Source organism: Felis catus, chromosome B1 (assembly GCF_018350175.1).
Source record: "Felis catus isolate Fca126 chromosome B1, F.catus_Fca126_mat1.0, whole genome shotgun sequence".
Taxonomy (NCBI): domain Eukaryota; kingdom Metazoa; phylum Chordata; class Mammalia; order Carnivora; family Felidae; genus Felis; species Felis catus.
Window position 1 is genome coordinate 53,992,672 of NC_058371.1, and position 18,485 is coordinate 54,011,156.

Consider the following 18,485-nt stretch of genomic DNA (forward strand, 5'->3'; position numbering starts at 1 on the left):
TATTTTATTCTTATTTTTTGGTTTGTAGCATTTTATTTTTATCTGTACTCGATTAGCAATTACCCCAACAGATCCAGCATTGAGCTCAGAAATATCAACCTGCTGTGAGCACCTTACAGGCCCCTAGGCCAGTCTGTACAGGCCTTTAGTTTCACCTCCATTCCATCCCTTCCAAAAAAATGATTAGGAAAATTTAGCAGAACTACTTTGATCATCTTAGCACATCTACTCAAAGCTGAAAATATTTGAAGAGCCTGGTCATTCCTTAATCTAAATACATATAAACTTTGTAAAACTCATTCATGAATTTGTCAATTGAATCTTCAGAATATGCCTTGATGTTTAAAAATTATGTGGATGTGTATGTATATATTCATATATATGTATATAAATATGTATTATATATGTATAAATGAGGTGAATATAATACATATGTATACATATTCAATGAAAGATACGAAATAAATCTTCATGTATTAAATTGTCAGGTTTCAAGAATGTTCAGTAATAATGTAAAGAATATGTTTAAATTACTGAATGCAGAAGATGATCATAAAAGGAAAGAGACATTTTTCCAAAAGTTAAATGGATTTCCTTTAAGTATTTCAGTTTTAAGTATACAGCTTCACATACAGGGACAGCTTATGATACTAAACTTTTTAGTTTATGGATTCTTCTACAATCCATATCTTTAACATTTTCCATTCCATTATTTTCTCTCAAAAGACTGGTTTGTTATTTTAAAATTGTTTATACAGACATGATGAAATTGCAAAGTCTTTTTTTTTAAGTTTATTATTTATTTTTGAGAGAGAGACAGAGAGAGTGAGCGAGGGAGAGGAAGAGAGAGAGGGAGAGAGAGTCCCAAGCAGGCTCCGCACTATCAGCAGGGAACCTGATGTAGGGCTCAAATTCACAAACTGTGAGGTCATGACCGGAACCCAAACCAAGAGTTGGACACTTAACCAACTGAGTCACCCAGGTGCCCCTGGAATTGCAAAATATTTAACTGGGAACTCTTTCAATTTTCTTTGTTTTTAAAGTAAATATAAATATTTACAAATTTACAAACCTTGATAAATATTGTAAAACAAACAAGAAAGTCTATCAACTCCTATACATGCTTTTGTTAAAAGATAAAGTCAAGGGGTGCCTGGGTGGCTCAGTCTGTTGAGCACCCGACTTCAGCTCAGGTCATGATCCCATGGTTGGTGAGTTCTAGCCCCATGTCAGGCTCTACGCTGACATCGCGGAGCCTGCTTCGGATTCTCTGTCTCCCTTTTCTGTCTGCGTGTGTTCCCTCTCTAAAAAATAAATAAAAATTACTATTTTTTTAAGATAAAGTCAAGAGGACTTAAACATACTAAACTTCATGTAGGAAATAAAAGTTTTAATTTTTAGGGGTTGTGGAGTTTTATACACCTATAAATCAAGTTTGCACCAAATAGTCACATGTCTGGATGTTGATGAATGTCTCCCCTAGGTAAGCCTTCATCATCTTAACTTCCTTATTCATACTGTTTCTTTTTGATTTCAGTTTTAGCTTTAAGCATGTTGTATTGTATAGCAAAGACTCTAGGACATGGTTGTTTGCAAATATATTGGATTTGAGATTACCTCAGGAGCCAGAGCTACATATAATTCAACCTGTGATAAATCATAGAAACATTTCAGTCTTTGTTTAAAGAAGTAATTTTTATTGTATGCCTTCTTGTTTTTTTTTTCCTGAACAAGGTGTCTTTACTTGCCCCATTTTCTTCTGTTTTATCAGTCTTCTTTATTTACATAACAGTTTCCTTCAGCTTCCAACTTCCAAGTTGCCTTGACATGAAGCTGTTTCTTTCTGGAGCAGAAAAAGAAAATATGTCATGTACTATTATTCTTTTTTTTTTTTTTTTCATTAAACCATATGGACATCTGGAAGCAGAGTCTAAACCTGTCAGCCTCTCATGATATAAGGCAAATATGCGTTATTCTATGGAGGAAACTAAAACAGAGGCTTTCTTTCCTCGTCTCTCCACCTCATGGAAAGAAACTTAATTTATGGGGATTTCTGTGAAGGGCAGTCTGCACCAGAGAGGAAGGGCTTAGCAATTACCTCAAAAAAAAAAAACAAAAAACAAACAAGAAAAAACACTCAGAGTTTCATCAAACACCTCCCAGATCTTTGAAAATTTGCTTAGACTCCATTTTATTTTCAACAGAGCCTTCAGACACATAGGAAGTGAAGGATAACCTTCCAAGCCAAAATGTTCTTTACAGATGGCAACTGAGGGGGAAAACACTGGCGTGTGGCGTGTTCTTTCCTCAGCCGTTCAGTCAAGTTTGTATTGTAAGACTTTGTAAACAAGGAGTGTTTACAGCATCCTGTGGCTGTGAGATGTGCCAGGTAGCATGTAGAGTACCCTCAGATAGACCTAAGGTGTTCCATTTCCTAATTTACCCTCTCAAAATAACAGAGTTCCATCCCGGTATAGTGCCTCTGAACAATTAAGAGCAATAGGTAGACGCTGGGAAGGTCAGAGGATCTAACCCAGTTCAGTGTTTTCAGTCAGCTGAAAACAATTCATTCTCGGGTAATCTGAGACTTAAAGGGACATGATACATATACATTAATTGTTTAGCCCACTAAATCCATGGCTCAGTTATCAAAGTATCAAAGAATTAGTAATAGGAGCTGAAATAGCAAGTGCCTTTCCTTCTCTATTCTCACATAGGATTATTCTCTATGAAATAATCACATACAATATTAAAAATAGCATTTTTTATATAAAACTAATGCGTCTAACTCACCAGTGTTTTCATACACAATAAAACAAAATAATTTTACTTTATACAAAGCATTAGGTCTATGAAGCATTCACTTCCACACCTGTAGCATATATAGATAATGATTTGGCTACTTACAGTCCTAAAACTACCAATAGGCCTTGTTTGTCTGGATAATTCTATGATTCCCAGAGTTGACTGAGAATTTTTATTGTAGTCTATCCCTGTCACTCGTACAGAATGATGGCACATACCAAAACAATTCTTGAAGTTGCCTCATTACCTTTATTAATCTCTACAGTCTGCTGTTCTAACTTGTCCCGCCTTTCACCTTGATTGAGAGAATGGCTTCTTCTGCCCTCTTCCTCTCACTACCACTTATAGGATTGAAGATGTGCTTAGGATTCTCTGTGGCCCATTCTAGAGAGTCTATTCCATTCTACAGATTCTGTTCTACAGATTCTGTGTGGCCCATTTGTCACCTGTCACTGGTGATGAGTATCTAGGCCTGCAGTTCATGCTGGAAAAATAAGATTTGGGTTGATGAGAGACTATACACATGCTAAAAATTCTTTGACTAATATTTTACAACTCTTCTCATTGTCTATAGCTTTCCTTGATAACTGGGCCTCTGCCTGACTGGCAGCTGAAGTCTTGTAGGTTTCTGAGAGTTTAGACTACTTCAAGCTAGACTTCTAGAACTTGAAAGCAATTTTGAGAGAGCAATTTCAAATCTTTGCTCTCAGAAAGTACTAACAGAATTTCCTATTATAACTATTCTAACATGTACCTTTAAAGAACCAAAGCCAATGGATTTTCATCAGGCTCAAAGAAAATGCTGGTGCTCTTCAAAGTCCATCCCAGTTTCTCTACAACCCAGCTCTTCACTGGCAAAATTCTCTGGATTCTATTTGGAAATTCTGTGGCATATTTTTAAATCACAAGTTGATGTGTTTTACTTTAAATGAAGCCTTCCTGTATATGCTATAGAAGAAAATTTACCATCATCATTGGATCTTTGCATCTTAAAATAAACTTTATTTTAAACCACACCTTTCTGTGAGGTTTGACAAAAGAAGACAGCCAGATCTAGAAGGTTATGAGTTCTGTGATGGAACTTGATTCATGGTTTCTAATAAAGATATTTTAATGCTCCTGCCAAGTTCAGCAGCAAGGCTTGCCAGAACATAGACTCTCAAGTAAGCCTACCCCTTAATCTTGTGTGAGAAGAGAAAACAGGCCCAACAGCAATACAGGCTGGATATGAAAGTCCTTCTCTGCATTACTTTCCCCAGTAAAGGTCATCTGTACCACCAAGAAACAACACATCAGTAATATCTGGTAATATTGAGAGCCATCAGCAAGAAGAGGGGGCTTATGGTCAACTGAGTATTTATTTACATAAGAAAGCCCCTTTTGTGAATTACCCTTTTAGTACCTACATTTTTTCCCCTTAAACAGAGACAGCTTTTGATTATTCAGGTTAGGTGGGATGGAAAGGAAGGGGGAAGGGACAAGACCACTCAACGTGACAGACAATGAAAAACTCAACTGTGGTTGGCTTTCAATTTTGTTTTTGTACTTTCATTGAAATATGGGTGTGTCTGGTATTCTGAGAATTTGCATTTCAGACAAAGTAATAACAGTAGACCATAGAGACCTGACTCAGAAAAGCTGGAAAGTCATTTTACTTCTCTATCTGCTCAACTTTTGGTCACCCCATTCCTTATTGGGGGTGGACATCTCCACTTCTCCAATTATTACCTGACTTAATTAAGTGGAATGGAGTATTTCTTGGTTTTCAACCAGAAAATGGAAGCACAATTTCCCATGGCATGATGATATAAAACTTGAGAAATAGACATTTAACTGCTCCATAAGAAAATTAGTGGAATAAAATCAATTTACTACTTAAACTGTAGCTTGTCATACATTTCAGAGATACTTAGCCTAATACACTTGATAATTGCATACAATTCACAAAACAAGATTGCTTCTAGAATTTTTACCTGCCCCCCCCCCCCGCCAACACACACATACACTCATCCCACATCCCTCAGACTGAGACACGAAACAAATACCCAGGTAGTGGCACAGGAGGATGAAAATCCAGTAAATACCAGAGAGAGATTTTTCATGTAGCCATGAAAATAGTGAGAGACAACCCAAGAACATCTTTCACCTGGAAGAGAATACCCTCCGTAATGCCGTGTGAATGACATTACAAGACAAAGAATATTTTAAATCTACTTAACCTACACATTCTTACATTTTCAAAGAGGTAAACATTGATACATTTGGCAGGTGGGAAAAGCTAAATGTTCATTTGCAGAGATACTGCCATTTCTGTGGCTGCTTGGGGGGAAAAATGTTTCAGTACATGATTTAGAATCATTACCCTAATGCCAAATCCTTGGAGTCACTGTTGGTGATGAACCGAACAGGGTGCACAGATGCCTTAAAGCTTGGAAAATTGCTCACCAGAAAGTGTTTCATTTTAGTCAGAGTTGTCTCAGAAAGACAGATCTCTCTAAACAAAACTAATTCAGGGACTTGGCTAACATACTGGAAATGGAAAGTCATGCTCTCTTGCCAGGTTTTGGAGATGCTTGCACAATATCCAGATGATTGAATTATATACATGGCAAATCAAAGTGACAAATATCAGTTGTACAAATCAAATTCGTAAAGGTAACTAATGATGGGACATTATCCCATCCTTTTTCTATTTTTTTTGTATGTTTATTTAGTTTGAGAGAGAGCAAGCATGAGCGGGGAAGGAGCAGAAAGAGAGGGAGAAAGAGAGAATTTCAAGTAGGCTCAGCACTGCCAACGCAGAACCTGATGCAGGGCTCGAACTCATGAGCCATGAGACCATGACCTGAGCTGAAACTTAACCAACCGAGCTATCCAGGTGCCCATAGAAACTCATCCCTTTTCTAAAATAAAAGTGGGAAATTAACATCTTTTCTTCTTTTGTCTATGCAGAAGCAAGTAATATAAGACGTTCAGGTGCTTGGGTGGCTCAGTCGGTTGGGTGATTGACTCTTGATTTTGGTTCAGGTCATGATCCCAAAGTCATGGGATTGAGCCCTACATTGGGCTCCATGCTGAGTGCAGAGCCTGCTTAAGATTTTCTCCCTCTCTCTCTCTTTCTTCCCCTCTCCCTTGCCTGCACTCTCTCTCTCTCTCTCTCTTAAAAATAAAATAATAAAATAAAATATTAAATTGGTAAACCTTATTAATTTCAAAATTGATGTTTTCAACTAACATCTTTACTATAGAAAGGGATAATATATGTTACTAAGCACTCGTGAGGTTATCAGTAAAACTAGCTGAATTCAACCTGGCATTTTTATTCAACATGAAAAAATTTTGCCCTAAAAAAAAAAGTAAGAAAATTAACAACAGAAATAGGGAAATATAATTGCATATTCATAAGGCAACATTTGATAGGAAATACGCCAAAAGAAATTTAAAAGGTCTTTGACTTCATTGGCATAAATGATTCCTGAAAGCATGAGTTAGTTATAAGAACAAAGTCAAAATAGATGAGATCGTTTGTATAGAAAAGGACAATATTTCTTCTGTAATGCGTCTAGGACTTACTGTGAAAGATATTGGAAAACATGTTATGTGATAAAAAGGAAGAAAATACTCATTTTTCAAAGGATTTGATCTTAATCATCTGAAAGTTTATACACAAACATCAGAACACATATCATCAATTTTTTTTAGAAGATATCAATTTAGATGAGTTTTTCGTATATTCATCAGCATCATTACATTGGAATAGCGACACTTAAACTGCAAATCGCCACAGTAATAGAGCAATCGAAGCCACACATAATCTCAAACGACTTACTCTGGGCTTTGGAATGTGTGATAGGGCTTTCAGCTTTCACCATTAAATTTTATATATGCAAAAAAAGGTTGTCAGTGGAATAAGTCAAAGATTAGAAGCACAAAAAGGAGGGGCACTTGAGTGCCTCAGTCAGTTAAGTGTCCAACTCTTGATTCTGGCTCAGGTCATGATCGCACTGTTCATGGGTTTGAGCCCCGCATTGGGTTCTCTGCTGACAACGAGGGGCCTCCTCAGGATTCTCTCTCCCTCTGTCACTGCCCCTTGCCCCCACCTTTCTCTCCCAAAATGGAAAAAAAAAAACAAAAACTTAAGAAGCACAAGGATTCCAATGTTCTATTTCTGACTCGAAGATAGAGGAACTGTGTGTCAAAAAATGCAGGCAGTTTCTGAAGACACGGAGAAGTCCTTGACCAACACCTGGCAAGAGTCAGGGACCTCAGTCCTATAACCGCAAGGAATTGAATTATGCCAACACCAAAAATGAACTTAGAAGGAACTTAGAAGGCAGATTTTTCCCCAGAACTTCCAGATGACAACCCAGCCCAGCATACACCTTGATGTCAATTCTTTGATGCTCTCAGAAGAGAGCTTGGTAGTGCCATGCCGGACTGTTGACTTCAAGAACTGTGCTGGTTGAAGTCCGATCCTATTCTCTTATCGACCAGGGGACTTAACCGTTCGTTTACACATCCTGTCAATTCACAAACCTGGGCAGAAGAGAGTCCTTGTCATGTCGAGTTCAAAGGAAGCAATGAGAGACGGGGGCCTACCTCTGAGGCTCTCCATTTTTTTCTCCTAGATGTATAATAAAATGACACATTTGCATTAAGTTTGCAAGCTGACCCAGTGCTTCAAGTATTAAATTGAAGTTGGTAGGGAAGAAATGAAGTGAAATAAGATTGCATATGAGACCTAAGGAGGAAAAAACATATTAGAAATAAAAGACAAGGAAAGCCTATGACTGAGCGTGACTACAAGAATCTGAGGGTTTTTTATAGTCTACAAAACCATGTATTTATAATTATAAGAAATTAGTTGTGCTACTTCCTCTTAAAGTCAGTAACGCTAGTATTGTACTATCATTAAAAGTTTAATGCCGAAAATGGTTTGCGGCATATTCAAACTGTAATTCTTCACTCACTAATATCCAGACTCTACCTCTAATTCTAGTATTTTCAAAGTCAGAGAAACAAAATTTGAAAGATTAGGTTGAAGCATATGAAACTGTGAATACAACCATTATGACCTATAAAAATAGCAGTTTCACATGATTCAACTTCACAGATTGCTAGGGGATATAAAAACCATTGCATGGCTATAGCCACATCATCAATCTTGGTAAAGAGAAAGCTGAATAGTGATTGGACAGCTGGTAGACCCTTTTATCATATAACATGTTTCTCTAATATCTATCACAGTAAGTCCTAGATGCATTAAGGAGAAATATTGATCTTTTCTATACAAACTGTCCACTAAGAACATTAAAGAAAAAATCAAGCTCAGCCTTTAAGATAAAGTGTCTTTACAATTTACCTTTACAATAAGGAGTATCTGAGAGTGAGGGATGCTATTTATTTTAATTGGCTACCTTTATTAAAGGTATTAAGCATGACTAAATATTTTAGTGTGGCAACAAAATATTCTAAAGAATACTAATTCTTAGTTAAAGGAACAAGATTATACGGTTGGAGCATACATTAAATGACAGCAAGAAAATAAACCAGAACATCTTGCCTCACAGAAACAAGGTATTACATCTCAGAGAACTTCCTCTCTAAGCTCTTATGTGCCCTTTTGTATTTCAGTGCCATATTTATTGTCCTAGCCTAGACTTTATGGTAAGTCGTTTCAGTGATGTCCATAAATCAATTTAGAATCCTTTGTTCCACTAACATTTTGTTGCATGGGCCAGGAAAATCCCCTATCTTTGGTTAATTCCATGGTTTCCATTATTCTCATACCCCCTACTGCTGATTATACTCATTCAAAGGGCATGCTGAGTAAACCCAACTAGGTTTGAACTAATAAGCAACCTTTTCCTTCTATTTACCCTAGAAGCTAGCTTAAATAATTCCCACATTCTTCAAGTGGAATCCTACATCCCACACTCAAACCCAGAGGCTATTTCACTGAAAAGATTTAAGCTATTAGCAGTAAATTTTATCGACTTCCTTCTTCTCTTATCTGAAAAATTTACCTTATTTCCTCCTATCCACTTCAATGTTGTCACAAAAAAATACCCTGCTTCTATTTTCAAAAGTAACCCTTTACTTGTCCTCAGAACCTCATTTTCACCAGATTCTTCTCCATCCTTATTTAATGAAACATCTCTTGAACGTCAAGTGTATCCTCTATTAGCTTGATTCCAAGCTACCACACTGTCCTAGTTTTATTCTCTCTGAATGTTATTCCTCAGTCTCCCCCACAAGCTTTTGTTTATCATTTCGACTCTTCACTGAAGGATCTCTGAGAGGATTTTGTTTGCATTATTATCTCTACACATTCTCTACCTTGGTGTCTTCATGTCTAGAGACTCTGTTTTATATATTTCTGCATAAATCGCTTTGGTCTTTACATTGACTTTTGTTAAGCAAAGCCACCCTGCTACCTTAGTCAAAACATCCTGAACCAGGGGGGAACCTGAGTGGCTCAGTCGATCAAGCAGCAGACTCTTGATTTCAGCTCAGATCATGATCTCGCGATTCATGAGATTGAGCCCCACATCGAGCTCTGCTTCTGATTTTCTCTCTCCCTCTCTCTGCCCCTCCCCCTCTCAGGCTTGCTCTCTCTCAAAATAAATAAACTTAAAAAAAATAATAGTAATAATAAAAAGAAGTAACATCCTGAACCAGGAAGAATGGAAAGCCCAAAGTGTCATCTCAAGATGAGGTAGCTTCATAGCTATTCAGATTTTCTACTTCATCTAGTGTCAGTTTGGTCACGTGGAATTGTGTAAAACTTCTGGACGTGAGAGACTCTATTTTGAGAAAAGCTCCACTTTCCTTTCTAAAGCAAATGGCTAATGAACTCGAACTGGGCAAAAAGATCCTTGGCTGGGCCAAAAGAGGCAGTTGTTTTATAAGCATTTGTCTATAGGACATTTGTCTACAGGACAGCAGGCATCCTGATCATAAGGCAGTTGGTTGTGGACGTTCTGAAGACAGAATAGTTAACTAATGCATACCAGAATAGTTTCATTTGATTGACCAAGAGAAGAGTCAATCAATGTGTAACCGAAAGCAGTTCAGCCTCTTAGTACCAACTGGCAATTTTTTTTCTTTTTTATCCAAGTCATGTAACTGCCCTCCTTCCTCTTTCTCATAAAAATCCCTCGCTTTCATCCTGCAGGCAGAATACTTTTCTGGTTTCTGCTAGGACTTATGCTCCCTGAATTGTAATTCTGAGACCACAAATAGAAGTCTTTGCTCTTTTTCAGCTTTATTTCCTTTCTTGGTTGATGGTAGTTTGTTCAAAGAATTTGTCCATTCACTTAAAGTTACCAAATATATCGGCATCACATTGTTCATATTCTCTTAATGCTCTTCACCTGTTAATAGGATTTAGAGTGATAACTTCTGTTTTATTCCTGAAACTAGCAATTTGTGTCTTCTCTCTTCTTTATTGTCCTCCTTAATGAAGGCTTTCTACTCGAGTTATTCGGAATTTGAAAGCCTCTCAGTCCTGTGAGTTGTAGAAATTTACCAGCTCCCTGGTAGTTCTTTGCCTGGCCTCATGGAGTTTCACCCTATTTATGCCCAGCTTAGGATCCCCAGCAGACTCAAAGGAACTGGTGTACAAGACTCTACAGCTCTTCTTCTGCTTCTTCATGAGTGCTCTGCCGGAGGAATTGAAGCCCCTCAACCTGTATGAATTCTGAATCTGTCTCCTCAGTGGAATCTGTGAAACCACTGCCTCTGCTTGGCTGCCTTTTCCAGTGGAACAATCCCGAAAGGCAAAAAAGATAAAGACAATTGCAGGGCTCACCTCTTTTGCTCTCTTTCTCAAAGATCAGTGTCCTGTCCTGCATTTTTCCAATGTGTACAAATAGTTGTTTAACATATTTTGCCAGCTGGAGGACAAAATCAAGGCCAATCACACAATCAGGGCAAATAGAATTCCTTTAACTTGGGGTGTCTTTTGGATGCACTCATTCTGTCACCTGTGGCCTTCTGGCCCAGCTTTGCTGGCATGTTCATTTCCTCTGCTGTCAGAATCTAGCATCTAGCTACAATTGTTCTCTGGACCTCTTTATTAACAGATTGTCTAAAAAAGAAAGAAAGAAAGAAAGAAAGAAAGAAAGAAAGAAAGAAAGAAAGAAAGAAAAAGAAAGAGAAAGAAAGAAAGAGAAAGGAAGAGAAAGAAAGAGAAAGAAAGAGAAAGAAAGAAAGAAAGAAAGAGAAAGAAAGAAAGAAAGAGAAAGAAAGAAAGAAAGAGAAAGAAAGAAAGAAAGAAAGAGAAAGAAAGAAAGAAAGAAAGAAAGAAAGAAAGAAAGAAAGAGAAAGAAAGAAAGAAAGAAAAGGAAAGAAAGAGAAAGAAGAAAGAAAGAAAGAAAGAAAGAAAGAAAGAAAGAAAGAAAGAAAGAAAGAAAGAAAAGCATTTTGTATGGGACTCCACATTCTTTCCCAGCCATCGTGCATTCAATGAAATATCTTGGATTTTGAAAGAGTGATGTCAATTTAAGTGCTTATTTTTGACCAGTCTTCCGCTCTTACATAACACTGATGGAATGGAATAGTAAGGTGCCACTTTTTATTTTATTTAATTTTATTTTTAATTTTATTTTTGAGAAAGAAAGAGCATGAGTGGGGGAGGGGCAGAGAGAGAGGGAGACACAGGATCCGAAGCAGGCTCCAGGCTCCGTCCGAGCTGTCAGCACTGAGCCCAACGCGGGGCTGGAACTTACAAACTGTGAGATCATGACCTGAGAGATCGAATGCTTAACTGACTGAGCCACCTAGGTGCCCCAAGGTGCCACCTTTTAAAATGGCAAATTCTCTAGGAATGGCAGTACATTCTTTAACCCTTTCTCATGCAAGAGGCTGCCAAATGGCTTTAAGACCACAGGCAGGAAGGAAAAGATGACAGAAAAGGGAGGTGAGGACTGAGAAGACATGTCACTCTAAAGTGATTTCCTCAGCAGTTCATTCTCTCTCCTGGAACATGCCAGCTTTTCTGTCCTTCCCCAGTCACCCCTGAGGTCACCTCAAACTCTTATCCTCCAGTAAGCCATGCAAGGCCAGGAAGGGTTTTCTTCTCTTTTGGAGAAATTTTTTTTTTAATGTTTGTTTATTTTGAAAGAGAGAGAGTGTGACCTGAGGAGTGGCAGAGAGAGGGAGGGAGAGAATTCCAAGCAGGCTCCACACTGTCAGAACAGAGCCTGACACCAGGCTCTATCTCACGAACCATGAGATTATGCCTTGAGCCAAAATCATGAGTCAGACACTTAACCAACTGAGCCACTCAGACACCCCTCTTTTGGGGAATTTTTTTTTAAAAAGAAAAGGGTGAAGTGAAGAAATAAAGCTCCTAAAGCCAAGGGAAGAAATCACAAGAATCTCTTAGGGAACACAGAAGGAATATTCCTTAAAAGCACTAAATTATATTCCCCAACAATATCATAGTTCTAATGAGAGGATGTAACTGCTTTCTACTTCTTACCTTCAGCAAGCCATTTATGTGCATTTAAGTTTTTCTTCTTTGTAATATTGTAGATGCAGTTATGGGAATGCAAGCTGGTGCAGCCACTCTGGAAAACAGTATGGAGGTTCCTCAAAAAAACAAAAATAGAACTGCCCTACGACCTAGCAATTGCACTACTCGGTATTTATCCAAGGGATAGAGGTGTGCTGTTTCTAAGGGACACATGCACCCCAGTGTTTATAGCAGCACTATCAACAATAGCCAAAGTATGGAAAAAGCCCAAATGTCCATCGATGGATGAATGGATAAAGGAGATGTGGTATATATATATATATATATATATATATATATATACACACAAAGGAGTATTACTCGGCAATCAAAAAGAATGAAATCTTACCATTTGCAACTACATGGATGGAACTGGGGGGTATTATGCTAAGTGAAATCAGTCAGTCAGAGAAAGGCAAACATCATATGACTTCACTCATATGAGGACTTTAAGAGACAAAACAGATGAACATAAAGGAAGGGAAACAGAAATAACACAAAAACAGGGAGGGGGACAAAACAGAAGAGACTCATAAATATGGAGAACAAACAAAGGGTTACTGGAGTGGGTGTGGGGGGGGATGGGCTAAATGGGTAAGGGGCACTAAGGAATATACTCCTGAGATCATTGTTGCACTATATGCTAACTAATTTGGATGTAAATTAAAAAAATAGGGGCGCCTGGGTGGCGCAGTCGGTTAAGCGTCCGACTTCAGCCAGGTCACGATCTCGCGGTCCGGGAGTTCGAGCCCCGCGTCGGGCTCTGGGCTGATGATGGCTCAGAGCCTGGAGCCTGTTTCCGATTCTGTGTCTCCCTCTCTCTCTGCCCCTCCCCTGTTCATGCTCTGTCTCTCTCTGTCCCAAAAATAAATAAACGTTGAAAAAAAAATTAAAAAAAAATAATAAATAAATAAATTAATTAATTAATTAAAAACATTGTAGATGCAGTTAAACAATATGGTTTCTCTAATTTCTTCTAGAGCTGATATATAAATTTACTCAATAGTAAAATAAAGACTCTAATTTTATACTACCATATTGGGAGGAAAAGTTCTTAAAGCTATTCTATACATAGTAGACATTCAACACGAAAGCATATGGACATGAACAGGCTGTATTGTCTCTCTATTACAAAGCACGGTAGCATTGTAGAAGATTGTCTACACTTCTAAAAGTTTAGGTAAGAATAAGGGCTGTGGAGCTGCTTGGCATGTTTCTCAAGTTTCTAAGGAAATAAATCAAGAAATCCAACAGTAAGAAATGTAGTGGTCACGGCAAACAGTATAATAATTTGGCCTTACTTTGTAATCCTTTCCACTTTGCATTTTTAAAGTTGATGGTTCTATTTCTATCATCCCTAGAGTATGATTGGAATTACAAAATTCTTTAGAGCCATATTGAAATTAGCGAAAAGAAAGCGGGGGTAACAGGAGCAGAGGTAGGAAGGAGAGGACGAGTGAAAAGGAAGGGAGAAGAGAAAAGACAGGGAAAGGGAGCAGGACATTAAACAGTAAACAGGAAAGCAAAGCTTCTTCTATTTGTTCTTTTGGCACACTTTCAGGGAGTCCCAGGTTCAGATAATAAATGAGAGGGCAACAGCCAGCCCTCTGCTCCAGCTAACCTTTATATAGCTTCAGAACTATTTTCCGAGGAATTGTCAAAATCTTCCGTTATGTTGGCTTCTGGCTCTGGTGAACAAACTTGTGCAAGCTGGAAAGGACACCTGAGCATTCCAAAGGTGTGGCCTGCCTCTTCTCTGTCATGACCAGTTTCTTAGGTTAGGCATATAGTATTTTTGTGGGCAAACCTCTTTATGGAATTCTGTACAGGCGTTAGTAGAATATAAAAACACGGAAGGCACAGAGTCTGCAATGAGACTGCAATCTAGAGCAGAGGTGACACAAATTTATGTTGTGACTGCATTTTGCGTTTACAGATACAGTTTTCCAATAGAAATGGTGTGACAGGGAGAAAAAAAATGAATTGTTGAGCAAGTAGAAATTATAGGATAAGAAATAGGAAAGACTGAAATAGAAAATCAGGGTAATAGGCATAAGTACAACCAGTAGACAATTTTCTGAAAATAAACAAACACACAAAAAAACTTCCTGAGCGGTGCCTGGGTGGCTCAGTCCATTAAGCGTCTGTCTTTGGCTCAGGTCATGATCTCATGGTTGGTGAGTTCAAGGCCCATATCGGGCTCTCTGCTCTCAGTGCCGAGCCTGCTTCGGATCCTCTGTACCCCTCCCTGCCCCTCCCCTGCTTGCTCTCTCTCTCTCTCAAAAATAAATAAACACTAAAAAAAAGAAGATAAGAAATCTTTTTTAAAAAATAATAAACTTCTTGAAAAAAGTGTGAGTCAAGCAGAAATCTATAGAGATACAGTATGATTTGGAGCAGGCATTCCACAGGAGATACTCTGCTTTTGTAAGGAATTAAGAAAAAAGGAGGGGCGCCTGGGTGGCTCAGTCGGTTAAGCCTCCGACTTTGGCTCAGGTCATGATCTCGCAGTTCGTGAGTTTGATCCCCGCGTCGGGCTCTGTGCTGACACTCGGAGCCTGGAGCCTGCTTCGGATTCTGTGTCTCCCCCTCCCCTGCTCATGCTCTGTCTCTCCCTGTCAATAATAAATAAACGTTAAAAAAAATTTTTTTTTAAGAAAAAAGAAAAGTAATAGAAAATAGTAAATTCTATTATTATTGCTGTTTTATTATTCAGCAGGTAGAGGGAAAAATTATCTTTCCTCCCAAAGAATCACTACAGGCTACTCCTACTTACGTTCTCGGAGTCACGTGTATCTCCTGCATCTGGATGCTGGAAATACTACAAAGTAGCGTGCTGCTCTGCATCTATTCCTGGCCAGCATTACAAATCAGGACTTTTTATATTTTCAGGCGATCCAATTGTTAAACATTTACCAGCACATGGAAAATGGTTTTCTCTGAATAACAGGCGAGACCAGAGTCCTCAGAAGACACTGTTGGAAATGCCGGCTTACAGAAAAAAGCTCTTCCCAGCTCTATCTCCTGACACCTCCTCTATTTACTTCGCTGCAGCAGCATCCAACTTAACCTGTTTTCTTCAACTCCTACTGATCCTTAAAGTTTCTTGTAATGTTTATTTATGTTTGAGAGAGAGAGAGAGAGAGAGAGAGAGTGCGAGCGGGAGGGGCAGAGAGAGAGGGAGACACAGAAAGCTGACGCAGACTACAGGCTCTGGGCTGACAGCGTGGAGCCCGATGTGGGGCTCGAACCCACAAACCATGAAATCATGATCTGAGCTGAAGTCGGATGCTTAACCGACTTGAGCCACCCAGGCACTCCATCTCTTACTGATTCTTAAAAGTCTCAGCTTGGACGTGGTCTTTTTTATGAAACCTCTGATCCTTCTACCAGAGTTAAATAGATCCTAGTCGCCTCCACTGAAGTTTGGATGTGTCACTATTAGAATATTATTCTATAGCTATAATTCAGTAATTGATTCAACAAATATGCATTCTTCCCCTCTTATGTGCCAAGTGTTGGATTAGGTGTTGGGAATAATATTGAACTGGTAGCCCTGGTCTATTCCCTGGTGAGGGAGATAAACAATAAGTCAATTAATTATCATTTGGACAAGCTCTAAGAAGAAAAGTGTAATTATCCATACATTTGCTTAATCTACAAAACTGTGATTCCCTTCAATGTTAAAGGACTTTTTCTTTTTAAATGTTTATTTATTTTTGAGAGAGAGAGAGAGAGAGAGAGTAGGGGAGGGGCAGAGAGAAAAAGAGACAGAGGATCCAAAGCGGGCTCTGCACTGACAGTAGAGAGCCCGATGCAGGCCTTGAACTCACCAACCATGAGATCATGATCTGAGCCAAAGTCAGACGCTTAATGGACTGAGCCACCCAGGTGCCCCACCGCTCTTTTCCATCATCATTCTCTTTTTAGTGTCAGGCACTTTGTAGAATCTATACGTTGGACAAATCTACCGGGAGAGAAAGAAGAGACATGTAGGGAAAGAGAAAAAAGAGAAGTTTTTATGGATTGTATTTACTTGCAAGTAAGTACTAAAGGATCCTGAAATAAATAAATACATACATACACAAAATATATTGTGATGTTAATATGTATATTAAGGTCAAGAACGGATGAGAAAGAGAATCCTGACTGTTCAGCGTAAGTTAACTCCCCAGAGAAGAGATTATGGAAAGAAACGTTAAGGCATTTAGAGAAGAAACCATAGGAGAGCTGGAGCAGAATTGAGACTAGATTGTGATTATGGAAATGAAAAGAAAGGGAGAAGTCCCGAAAATATCTGCTCGAAGAATGAGTTGAAGGGGTGATGAGGCAGAAAGGAAGAACAGTAAGAAAGCAGAAGGAGCTGCCATGGACAGCCGAAAATGTCAGGCCTTTAGAGCAATGGCTTTAGTCTTGGCACTGGTACAATCACTGGTATTGTTGTTGCCTAGAAAGAGGTTTGAAGGCAAGTCGTCCGCACTGGAATGTGCATGTGAGACATTCTGGGGCTAACAAGAAAAAAAAAAAATTAACTGGGAATCATTCAAGCTGTCCCTGACCACCAGATAGACTAGCATTTGTTTCACGGTCTCCTCCCAATAACAAAACGTTATATTTTCCCATGTGCATAATGGTAAGAATTCCCTAGCTTTCCAAAGATGGACGAGTTCCAAGTGCCCTGTTAGCAGTCTCCCACTGATAATAATATAAGCATTCAGAAATTTTGAGGAAACTCCCTTATTTGCTGCCAAAAGTTTTTTTTTTCCCCCCCAAAGCCATATACAGCTTCTGGAATAATTTCATGATTTCAACATGATGCACATTATTGAGTTTGCAACCAAAAACATGAACTTTAAATATTGGGATCTCAACCAAATTTGTCTTCTTAGGAACATTTTTTTAATTCAAACCATTAACATAAGGGCGCCTGGGTGGCTCAGTCTGTTAAGCGTCTGACTTGGCTCAGGTCACGATCTCCTGGTTTGTGAGTTCAAGCCCCGCGTCGGGCTCTGTGCTGACAGCTCAGAGCCTGGAATCTGCTTCGGATTCTGTGTCTGCCCCTCTCTCTGCCCCTCCCCTGCTCATGCTCTGTTTCTCTGTCTCTCGATAATAAATAAACATCAAAAAAATTAAAAAAAACACATTAACATATTGGAAGAAGTTAGAGCAGCCACATGTCTGCAAAACAGTTGATTCAACAATTCCTCAGGCATTCTCACAAAGGAAATGTAGACATACAACCTGAAATAGAGCAAAGGAAAAGATTTAAAAGTGCTAGAATCCCAGACACATTCAGATGTAATAATATCACGGACTGCTCTCTCATATTTATTCCCGTCTCTCTGAAGATTGGCTTTGGGCTATTTGTTTTGAAATCCTATAACGATTAGTACCTAGAAGTTACACTGGGAAAGTACATATCACATTCAACCCTAAAATACATGGAATCATAGGTATTTAAATAAATTAGGGCCTTTGAAATTATGTATTCTAGTTGTGTGAATTTGTTGTCAGTGATCTTTGATCACAGACTTTTTGAAAATCTGATATTATCTCTGAATTTCTGCTTAGAAAACTGTACGTGCTTAGCTTATTGTATAAAAGTTTAGACTGGCCAATTCCCGGGAATCTATTCATGGGTGATGTGACTGTTGGGGTGGGAAGGGCAGGGAACCAGCAGGTCAATTATCTCTGATTTGGCCCAAGCACCTTCTCCACAAAGGAAGAAATGGAACCCAGAGTGGCTGAGGGACAAAGGTCACATAACAGAGGATCAGGGCCACCAGAGGAAATTGAACTTTCTTGCTAACTCGTGGTCCTGTATGCTGTCTACTAGCCATTGGGAACTTAAATAACCACAAGCAGGGGTGCCTGGCTGGCTCAGTTGATGGAGCGTGCGAGTCTTGATCTTGGGGTCATGAGATGGAGCACCACATCGGGTGCGGAGTCTACTTTCAAAAAAAATAAGTAAGGGCCACCTGAGTGGCTCAGTTGGTTGAGCTTCTGACTCTTGACTTAGGCTCAGGTTGTGATATCATGGTTGGAGCCCTGCATTGGGCTCCATGCTGATGGGGCAGAGCTTTCATGGGATTCTGTCTCTGTCTCTGTCTCTGTCTCTCTCTCTCTCTCTCTCTGTGCCCCTCCCCCACTCTCTCTTTCT

The 18,485-nt window shown here is 38.9% G+C and overlaps 1 long non-coding RNA gene across 1 annotated transcript; it reads right to left on the reverse strand.

Moving 5' to 3' along the window:
• Positions 1-1,676: 1,676 nt before the first annotated feature.
• Positions 1,677-15,472, reverse strand: LOC109498886. The gene is made up of 3 exons (XR_002741722.2): positions 15,102-15,472; positions 12,293-12,380; positions 1,677-1,843 (listed from the first exon to the last, which is right to left on the reverse strand). It is a non-coding gene; the product is annotated as an uncharacterized LOC109498886 (long non-coding RNA).
• Between the last annotated feature and the right edge of the window lie 3,013 nt (positions 15,473-18,485).